The following is a 10,947-nucleotide window of genomic DNA, read 5'->3' as shown; positions in this document are numbered from 1 at the left end:
GGCGCCCTGTGTCCCCAGGGATCTGGGCTCTGTGGCGATTCCTTCCTGGACTTGCCTGCCATCCAGGAATGGATCAGAATGAAGAAGGACCGAGGATACCGGAATGTAAATGGGAGACGTCTGGTTCTGTGTTCCATGCTGGTCAACATATGGTCTGAATTAAGACATTGAGATGGTTTTCAAAACATGCTGCTCTGTACAAGGACTTTGTTTGGCTCCTGGGTCTAGGAAACCAAGTGTAGAAGACATTTTGGAGCCCACTGGGGAAATATGAACAAGACCTGAGTGTGAGATGATAATGAGAAATTCTGGATCACTCTGTTAGGTGCGATAACAGTATTTGGGTTATGTAGGGAAGTGTCCTTATTTTTCAAAGATGCAAACTGAAGTCTTTGACAGTCAATTGCCATGGTATCTGTAATTTACTTTAAAATATTTATTCTCCAATGGATATGGTACAGTCCTCCTCACTTTTCTTGTCTGCTGAAATTTTTCATCATGAGAAGTAAACACAAAACCGAAAGACCCTTCAAATCCTCAGGTTCTTCATCTGGAGAAGAAAATGATGCTCTGACTTGGGGGGTAAAGGAAAAGCTTGTGTGATGTGGGGAAAGGTCTGCTGCTTTCAGCGAGGGCGGGACCTGCCCCCTGCCGTCCCCCTGCCCCCACTTCTGTGATGAACACAGCTCACTGCTCACCTCCGTTCCTCCTTCCGAAAATGGAGACAAGGTTGTGGCCACACGTTCACTCATTCAGCTCTTTGTCCGGTCATTCAGCAAACGGTGATGGAGGGTCTGTCATTGCCAGTGTCTGCTGGGTGCTGGGCACACGGTGATGCATGAAAATAAACATGGTGGGACTTCCCTGGTGGTGCAGTGGTTAAGACTCCATGCTCCCAATGCAGGGGGCCCAGGGTTCGATCCCTGGTCAGGGAACTAGATCCCACATGCGTGCCACAACTAAGGAGCCTGACGGCCGTGACTAAGACCCAGCACAACCAAATAAATAAATAAATAAATATTAAAAAAAGAAAGAAAAAATAAAAAACAACATGGTCCCTGCCCCCATGGAGCTTATAATCCTAGGGGGGAGGTGGGTGTTAATCAAAGATAGATGCAAAATCACAACTCAGTAAAATGACAAGTGTTATAAAAGAGAGTATGGAAGAGAAGAAAAGGACTGAGCCAGGAGGCTGGGTTTGGAGGGAGGAGAGAAGGGATGTGCAAAGGCCCTGTGGCTGGAGGAAGCATGGCAGCAATGAAGGCCTGAGAGGGCCAGCGTGGCTGCTGTGAAGGAGAATGGGAGTGGCTGGGGCTCGAGAGGCAAAGCAGACATAGAGGCAGGGATGCCTGCCCCTTGGGCTACTTCTCCCTGGGTGCAGAGATTAACGCGAAGCTTGTTTTCTTATTTCAGTTGGGGTCCAATTGTTCTCCCTTACTGACTGGCCCCTCCCCCAGCTCTTCAGCGTGCTGCTCAGCCTTCTGAGTCTCAGACACACCCTCCACCTGCCCCCTACTAAGTTGGGGACTCTGTGGCCTTTATGGTGCAGTCACCTCACCCTTTACAATGGCAGGTCCCTGGGTCTCAACCCGTGGCTGTCGCACGCCGGCTCTTCGGGGGCCCCTCCAGGCCAAGAGAGGGCTGGAGAGCTCTAACCCAGGCCTCCTCTCCACCTCACGCCTCTGGGTCTCCGTGTGTACCCGGCGTGCCTGCTCCACGCCCGGCACCCGCAGAGCACAAGCCCCCCTCCCTCCACTTTTGGCTTTTCCTTCATGTTAACATCCAGCCCCACCACATCCTGGGAGCTGGGCTGCGCGGGGCACCCAAGAACCACGCGTCTGACCCACTGCCTCTCCTCCCTCGCCTCTCTTCCTTCCACGTTCCATCAAGGGGAAACAGCAGGGTTTCCATTTCCGCTTCCTGTCTGGGAGAATCTCCTTGTACTCAATACCCTCCTCCCACCCCAGGTCCTGAAGCCCATGACTGCTGGGAGTATCTTCTCTATGTTCCGGAAGAATCTCTATGGCCCGAGTCTACCAGGTTTGACATTAGACATGACCACAGATAAAATATATATTGGCGGGACTTCCCTGGCAGTCTAGTGGTTAAGACTGTGCACACCCAATGCAGAGGGCTTGGGTTCCATCCCTGGTTGGGGAACTAAGATCCCTCATGCCACAGCTTAAAAAAAAAAAAAAAAAAAAAAATATATATATATATATATATATGTATATACACACACACATACGTATTATATATGTACATATGTATATAAAGATCCCCCCAATAATATCCTTATGATATCAGCACATTTGGTTAATAGCAGCTATTATTACTATTACTCCCCTGATTGAGAGGGTTTCTTCTGGACTCTGTAGAACTACTTCCTCTTTTTTGTTTTTTTAAAGAAATGGCCTTTGATTAATTAATTAATTTATTTATCTTTGGCTGCGTTGGGTCTTCGTTGCTGCGTCCAGTCTTTCTCATCATTGTGGTGGCCTCCCCTGTTGTGGAGCACAGGCTCTAGGTGCGCACCTCAGCAGCTGTGGTGCACAGGCTCAGTAGCTGAGGCTCACGGGCTCTATCAGTAGTTGTGGTGCAGGGGCTCAGTGGCTCCGTGGCACGTGGGATCTTCCCGGGCCAGGGCTCGAACCTGTGTCCCCTGCATTGGCAGGTGGATTCTTAACCACTGCACCACCAGGGAAGTCCCAGAACTACTTCCCCTTTAACCTAACAGCCATGCTGGGCTCACACACACCTAGGTCTTTGCCTCTAGAGTTTCAGTTTGGTGACACAGCGCATAACCCCCAGACCTTCAGTCTCTCAAGACAGAGCCTGGGAAGGTCTCCCTGCTCTTGAGGTCACCTGTGCAGACCCCAGCCCTGCGCCTCGGAGCCCGCGGAGGCCGGCTCTCTGCTGCCCCCTGGTGGATCCCTGCCGTACTGCCCTGCCCGCCCCTAGTTGATTGACTCTTGCGGGCTGGAAACAGCCGCCAGGTCCAGCCCTTTGGTCCTGTAAGAAAAATGTGAGGGAGGGGAAAGCCCCACACTAGATGGGCCTTAACGTATAAAATGAAGACCACTCCGAGGTGTTTTCACCTGTAATCCGTTAAAGGGATAAAAATAAGGAAAGGGGGAAAGTGAATATTTATCGATTCCCTGTTGTGTGCCAGGCCTTTACGAAACACTATGTTTCTGGTTTCAGGAAAGACTTGTGAGGCAGGTAGTAGTGTTGACGGAGCAGGGAAGCGAGAGTTTAAGTGCGTGAGTGGCAGAGCTGGGATGCTCGGCGTGCTGCTTCCGCTAAAATATAGAGGTAGCGTCAGACAAAGAGATGACTGGGAGGGAGCAAAAGAAGATTCCTGCTTTGTCTCCAGAAGAAATCAAGATCCAGGATGTCAGAAAACCCCTTGCAGTTCTCAGAGTTCCCAGCAGGGGCAGCAGGGAGGCCGCTCTCCTCCAGCTCAGGAAGGGTGGAGCAAGGAACCTCCTCCACCCCCCCCACCCCCCACCCCCGCTACCTCCTCGCTCTACCTGCTCAACATCTGGACATCACTATGAGTCACCTCTAGGACCAGCCATGGCCCGGTCAGTGAGAGCAAATGAAGAGTCTTCTGGGAAGGCTACAACTCCAAACACAGCTGTGCCCATCTGTCTGGGTCCTAGTGCCTGAGTCACACCATCCCAGGGCTTCAGTAGAACCATATCCTGTGCCTGATCCAGCCCAGTCGGCTGACCAGTGCCGCACCCCACCCCCACCTCGATCCTTTGGAGGAAGCTGCTTCTAGTTGGGGCTGGGTCATGTAGATGAAAGCACAGTGGATCCCATATCTGAAGACACCATCTTTCTCCTGCCCCAAGATTGCAAAGCCAGACCCAGACCTCACATCCTTGCCCCTCATGCAGAATCCTGTTCCCGCAGGACAGCGAACCAGCCTTCTGAACATGGTAGAAACGCTCTGAATGTGGTTCTAATTTCTGATGGGTTCTGCTGTGTTGCTTTCCCAGAAGTGTATATTCATCCACCATGGCACCAGCTCTGTGGGTATAACTTTCACCAGTGCCTCATCAGCAATGGAACTGAATAGTAATTTTAAAAAGCATTAATTAATTTAGTAGGTGTAAATGGCACTCAGATAGTCATTGAATTGAATTTGTATAGTGATTACGGTTTCAACTTTTAGCTATCTATTTTCCAGCGAGAATTGGATTTAATTAGGTAAATTGGATTTAAATTCCAACACTGCCTTTTACCAACTACGAGAAGCAGGAAAATTTACTTATCCTCTCAGTACTTCAGTTTCAACATCTGTGAAAATGAAAATCATAACGGTTCAGAGCTCAAATGCCAGTTGTGAGGATTAAATGAGACAGAATACATAAAGCATTTAGTACAGTTGCCAGCACATAATAAGTGCTCAATAAATGGTTGCCAGTTGTGCTAGAATAGAAGACCACTTCTCTCTTAAGCTCAAGTTGTTTTTCTTACATATTTACATGAAATTAATCAATTTGAACTCATGATCACTTCTAATGCAAGTATGTTTTGCAGACAACTTTTTCCCTTTAATTTTAGTTTGGTTATATTTCACTTTAAAAAGACTAGTATCTCTGTTGTTGATTCCATTCCTTTCTGTTTTCTTTGATTGTTTGAAATCTGAGAAAATATTCCTCCAGAAGCCTGATACATCCCCATTTTATATTCTTTGCTTTGAAAGATAAAGTGATATATAAGTGAGAAATTGGTGGACAGGGCTGGGAAATACGATAAGCTGGGTTTCCCAGCCACGTCATGGGGGCCTCAGCTGGCAGGTTTTTCTGTGGAGCTATAAACATTCTTAGAATATTCTGAGAAACTTCTTTGAGTGATGAAATTCCATAAAATATCTGAAAATTAATCACCAGACATACTCACCAGCTAATGATGAACGATTCACTCACCAAATATTTATTAATAACCTACTCTATTATGCAAAGCCTGGGCTTGTCGTGGATCCTGGGGACAATTCTGACATGGATGCTATAACTCTGGGGTTTCATAGTAGGGAGAGAAGTCGTGTGCTGGAGACCCTCTCTTTGCCCCACTAGGTCCACTCTCCAACCTTCTCCACCTGCTCTGAGCCTTGGGAGGCTGATGTCTATGGGCTGCATCATGTTCCCTTTGCATTCTGTTTTCTTATTGGGTTTAGCCAGTGGGAGGCACTGGCAGGACAGCAGGGGGTGCTGGAGAGAAAGGCTGGGGTATTTATTCCCCAGACTCCCTCCCTTCCAGGCTGCCCTCTAGTGGTGTCTGTGCTCCTCTTCCCAAGCCTGCAGCTCCTATCAGGTGACCCTCTCCTGATTCCAGTGACCATTTCCCCACCTTGTCCATCGCAGTGGTCATGTCTTCCAATAATTGCCAGCCTTGGGGTGCTTCAGCATCCTTGTTAGTTTCCCTTAAGCCTGCCCACATCTTTGTAAACAGTCCCTTTGATTAAACTCTCTCCAGCTACGCTTCTGGAGCATGCCTGGCTTGTAAAGCATGCATTTAAATACAGTAAGTCCCCTACATATGAACCTTCAAGTTGAGAAGTTTCAAAGATGCAAACGTGCATCTGGTTCCAGCAAGGAACCTGGGCCATCAGCGTCAGGAGTGAGTGAAATTGCAGCTCGCCCTCCGTCTCCTATCGCTGACGATCCTTCAGCTCTACCATCTCCCACCTCCTCTCCCTCCTCCAGTCAGTAACTCTTCTTGCCTGTTCACTTGATGCCAGCCCCTGGATGCCAGCTGTTGTACTGTGCTACTGCACTTCTCAAGGTACTGCAGTGTAAGATTAAAAATGTTTTCTTTACTTTCTGTGTTTGTTTTTTATGTATTATTTGTGTGAAAAGTATGATAAACCTATTACAGAGCAGTACTATAGAGCCGATCATGTTAGCTGGGGACCTAGGCTAACTTTGTTGGACTTAGCGAACAAATTGGACTTATGAACGTGCTCTCAGAATGGAACTCGTTCCTGTGTAGAGGACTCACTGTAACTGTTAGTGAAAGAAGAAAGTTAAGTGTCCACGGAGAGGTGCACAGTACTGAAAGAGGGCCGAGGCTGGGATATTTCTTCTCTTGGGCATCAGAGGAGGGCAACTGCAGGGTGGAGGTGGCGTTTGATCTGGACCTTGAGGGTAGAACTCAGGTGGGTATAAGGACAGTAAGCAAGGGCATCCTGGACAGAAGCAGAGGCTGGGGAACAGGACGAGAGGTGAAGAGAAGCTGGTGTGGGGTGGAGGTTCTCAGAGCGTGGGCCCCAGCCCAGCAGAAGCAGCCTCACCCAGAAGAAATGCACATCCTGCAGCCCCCCGTCCAGACCTACTGAATCAAAAACTCTGGGGACGGAGCCCGGTAACCATGGTTTTAACAAGTCCCCCAGGAGATTCTGATGCAGAGTCAAGTTTGAGAGTCACCAGGACAGGGACTTTAGTTCAGAGACTGGAGTGAGATGGGGAAAGAAAAATGGAAAAACAAGCGGGCCCTGGGTGTGCAGAGCTTACACAGTGGGTGGAGTTTGGATTGTAAGTGACTGGTGCTGTGAAGGGGTGTGCATGTGTGTGTATGCATGCGCACAGTTGTGGCACAAACAATGATGCTTTTAAGAGTGAACTTGGAGGTAGAGAGGCCATCAGGGAGGTGACTGTGATCACCAGGGAGAGGAAGCCCTAAGTAAGACAGGGTTTTTCTACCTTTGTTTGTTGTGGGGACTCTGTCCTGTGCGTTGAAGGATGTTTAGCAGCATCCCTGGCCTCTCTCCACTAGAGGCCATTAGATCTCTCAGTTGTGCCAACCACAAATATCTCGACATTGTCCAGTGTCTCCTGGATGGCAAAACTGCCCCACTTAGGAACCGCTGCCCTAGGTGTAGCAGTGGGACCGAATACCCAGGGTATCATGGCTGTAATATCAGCTGCACTCGGCCACTGGCTGGAGCAAAGGCCTGCAGTGGTTACAGGTGACCAATCAGACAGCAGTCAATCTAGGATCTAATTGAAAACTGCTCATTAGAAATTAAATATTGATCTGTTCTGGCAAACTGCTTTCAGGAATTTTCCCCAGCAGTCAATGTGTTCAGGTGACACTGTTCCTGCAGACAGCCACTTGGGGAGCGCTAAAAACACTGAGTGAACCAGGCAAGGGCAGGCTGCTTGAGGTGGGAGGTGATCACTTAAAATAAGCCCCACCCTCTGCCTGCTCTGTCTGCCTGTCTCACCATGTGGTTTCAACCACTTCCCCTAACATCTTTTCAGCATAGTCCTAACAGTCTCCACTTTATCTTAAAGGGCAATCATTAAACAGACGTCCCTTTTGGAGAATGAGCCTCCTGCCTTTCCCCCCAACCTCCATCGAGGCCACCCCATTTGGAGGCCCAGGGCCCCAGGACCATAGCCTATTACTGTACTGAGACTGCCTGACAGCCAGGTCCCATGCTGGACATGCGAAGAAGAGAGAAAGGTCATACAGTACTGCCTCTGAGGAGTTCAGTGTCATGCTACTCTCATGACCTACTCTCATGACCTAATCATCTCCCAAAGACCCTACCTCCTACCCGTCTCTCTGGGGATTAAGTTTCAACATATGAACTTTGGAAGGACACATTCAGTCCATAGCACAAGCCTTGCTTGCCTACATGTTCTGGGTTAACAAATGATGCCAGGGGGTTTGAGGCCCCAGTTTCCCCTCAGTGTGCTTTAGAGCCACAGACTGTTAGTGAGTAGCGAACAATAACAATGGCAGTAATAATAACAGGCGCTTAGGATGTGCTAGGCACTGGGCTAAAGGCTTTACTTAACCTCATCTCACTTAATCCTTACAAAAGTCTCCAAAACAGGGATATTATCTTCATTCTACAGATGAGGAGATTTGGGCTCAGAGAGGTTAAGTGAGTTGTCCAAGTTCATCCAGCTTATAAATGGCCCTTCAGGATTCAAACATTGTCCTCTTTGACTGCAGAGTCCAATCCTCTAATCACTTTGACATAGGAACACACTCACCCCCGTATCTATTTCTTTGTGTGACATATGAGGAGACCTAGGTTTACAGGGATTAAATCCTGAGGTTTCACCATCAGTGATTGGTGGAGCTTGGACTCGAATTCCTGCCTCCTGGCTTCCTATTGGATGCTTTATCACAGCACCCTCCTCTTCCAGCCCCTCCCTGAGAGACTGGCCCAAGGCTTGAGAGCTTTGTGATCGGATGGCAGGGAAGGGGGTGGGACTGTGGAGCAGGGTCCCCCCAGCGGAAGAGCAGCCCAGAGGACACTGGGAGGGGATGCAGGACCACCCAACTGTGTCTTGGTTTGTCCCAGACTTCCCCAGTTTAAGCACTCAGGCTCTGGACAAACCCAAATCATTTGTCACCCTACTGGGACCTGAGCTGACAGCAGTGTCTTGGCCTTAGGTCCAGGCCTGAGGCTAAGGCTTCAGATACCCGAGGAGTCTTTGGAGCCCCAAGACCTGTCTGCACCAATGAGAAGCCATGAGGTGGCCCAGGTCCTGGCTCTGCAGGCCAACATCAACCAGGAGGGGGTCAGCTCTCCAGGTGAAGGGTCTTCAGGGTTAGAGGGCATTTTAAGTAGCCCGTAGTTATACCCATCATTTAACCGATGCAGACCCTGACCTCCTGAAACCTCTCTCAAGACCCTGCAGCACGTGCAAGGCAGAGATGGACTGAGTCTCCTGGTAGTGCATGGGGTTAGTGCCCTTATAAAAGTAACCCCAGAGAACCCTCTTGCCTCTTCTGCCATGTGAAGACACAGTGAAAGATGGCTGTCCACGAACCAGGAAGTGGCCCTTACCCAATCTGCCAGCGCCTTGATCTTGAACTTTCCAACCTCCAGAACTGTGAGATATAAATTTTCATTGTTTATAAGTCACCCGGCCTACGGTATTCTGTTAGAGCAGCCCGAATGGACTAAGACAACCTACTCAAGTAAGCAAGCCACTCCACCTCCCACCCAATGCCACAAAATCAGGGGTCGCTCCTGAGGAGATTACTGGACTCTGGGGACTGAGATGGGACTTGCCTACTAGGAATTCAGACATGGGAGGTCACTAGGAGGTCATTCTAGAGATGTCCAGAGATGGCTTCTGATGAGGATCTTGAAGAATAAAGAAGAGCACTGTCGGAGGCAAGGACTGAATTTCCAAATGTCTTTCCAGATTCTTTACTGGGATCCCTCGAAGATTGTCAAAGGAGAATTTCACAGCCCACAACTCCTCTTCCCCCATGACCTTTGCTCTTCACAGCTCTCACTTGCCAATGAAGTACCTCTTTCTTTCTCACTTCCTCACCTCCGTGCCTAAGAAAAGCTGTCCTCGAATCCAACTTTGGTTGGCCTTTGACTCCCTCACTCCTCCTCCCCCTCTTTAAATCTTTTCTTCTTTCCTATAAGCAAAATGTCTGCCCTTTTCCAAATCAGTTAAGGAAATCAGTTTGCCCTCTGTTTCACCTCTTGGAGGTATGACCATGTTTTGTTAGAAGAGGAGCCCAGGAACCAAGATGGCAGACCCAGGATCTCCCATGGAAGGAGGGGGAGGGGAAATGTGGCCAGATATGGAATTGGCTGTGTTAGGCTGTGGGAGGGGCAAGTATCACAACTATCTGTGTTAATATTTTTTCCTTGTATGTTTTCTGATAAACTGATTTTTGTTTATGATTTATTGTTGTCTAGATAGGAGAAATGTCAAAATAATCATACGTCAAGTGTCAGCGGTGTCAGGACGCAAGGTAGCACCAGCACAAGAGGATCCCTCATTCCCCTTTCCCACGTTTCTTCTCCTTTTCTCCTCACCCGTGCCGTGCAGTCTCCCTTTCATTCTCCTGCCTATACGTCCTGAAAATAAGACGAATGACTAGTAAAACCCAGACAGGCTGGTAGCCGGGTGCGTGTGTTTCTGTGAGCGTTGTCAGGGAGAGGGGGGCTACAATAATTGTTCCTGTGCTGTGAGACAGGGAACACTGCAAAGTCTGTCTCCCCTGGACAGTGGGGAAGTCCTCTTAGCCTCGAGCACCCGCAGCTCAGAGGGATGCTAAGGGAAACTGAGGCACAGCTAAGCGTTCCCCAAGCATTCTTAGGAAGGTAGCATCCTTTCCTGCCAGACTGTCTGTGCTGACGCTTCTGACAAATCCTTGAGATGGGTTGTGAGTCATGCCCTAAAAATCTTAGGATTGAAGCTTGATTCCGTTAATTTGGCAGCCCAATAATAGAGGAGACCTTGGCTGACCTCGTGGCCACAGGTGACGTTCAGCAGAGATGAAGGATGTGACAGAGCTCCAGAAAGCACAGAGTGAAGGAGGGATGGGAGCCCAGATCAGAAGTGCCCAGCGCACAGGATGAGCTGTGATGTGGTTTGCAGTATCCCTGAGTAAACTAGGGCTGTTATTTGATCTCCCTGTGACCCCAATTCCTCCTATCCCAACACATATGTGTGAGAAAGGACACGGAAGAGGGTGAAGAGGTTTTGAGAAGGAAATTGCTGTCGATGCCCCTGCGAAAGGTGGGGGAGGATGAAGTGGGCCACTGTCGGCTTCTGGGGGTTCATCTGAGGATCGTTGGCTGGGCCCGCCTGGGCCGAAGGCCAGCTGTGGGCTCAGCAATGATCTGGGCAGAAGGCTTTTCTCTTGGCCCCTTGGTGTGTCTGTGACTAGAAGAGAGCTCAGTTATTTCCTCTCTTTTACATCAAAATACAGGATTGTGGCCGGGTAATTAGAAACTTTGCTTTTTCCCTCTGCTGTACCACAGGATGGCCATGTATCGGCCAAATTGCTCCCTTTCTGAGCATGGGTCGCCCCCAAGTTCTGAAATGTTACATAGTTGTCTTTGTGTTGCTGCCATTTGCGGTGGTGAGTGTGCAGCTATCTGTGAAGGTCTCGCGTTATTTTCTTTAAATTTCCATCGTGAGGCTGGAAAGAATTCTGCCC

The sequence above is a fragment of the Mesoplodon mirus genome, assembly GCF_964341445.2.
Source record: "Mesoplodon mirus genome assembly, chromosome: 4".
Lineage (NCBI taxonomy): Eukaryota > Metazoa > Chordata > Mammalia > Artiodactyla > Ziphiidae > Mesoplodon > Mesoplodon mirus.
The sequence above is the reverse complement of the archived record's forward strand: the minus strand, read 5'-3'. Positions refer to the sequence as shown.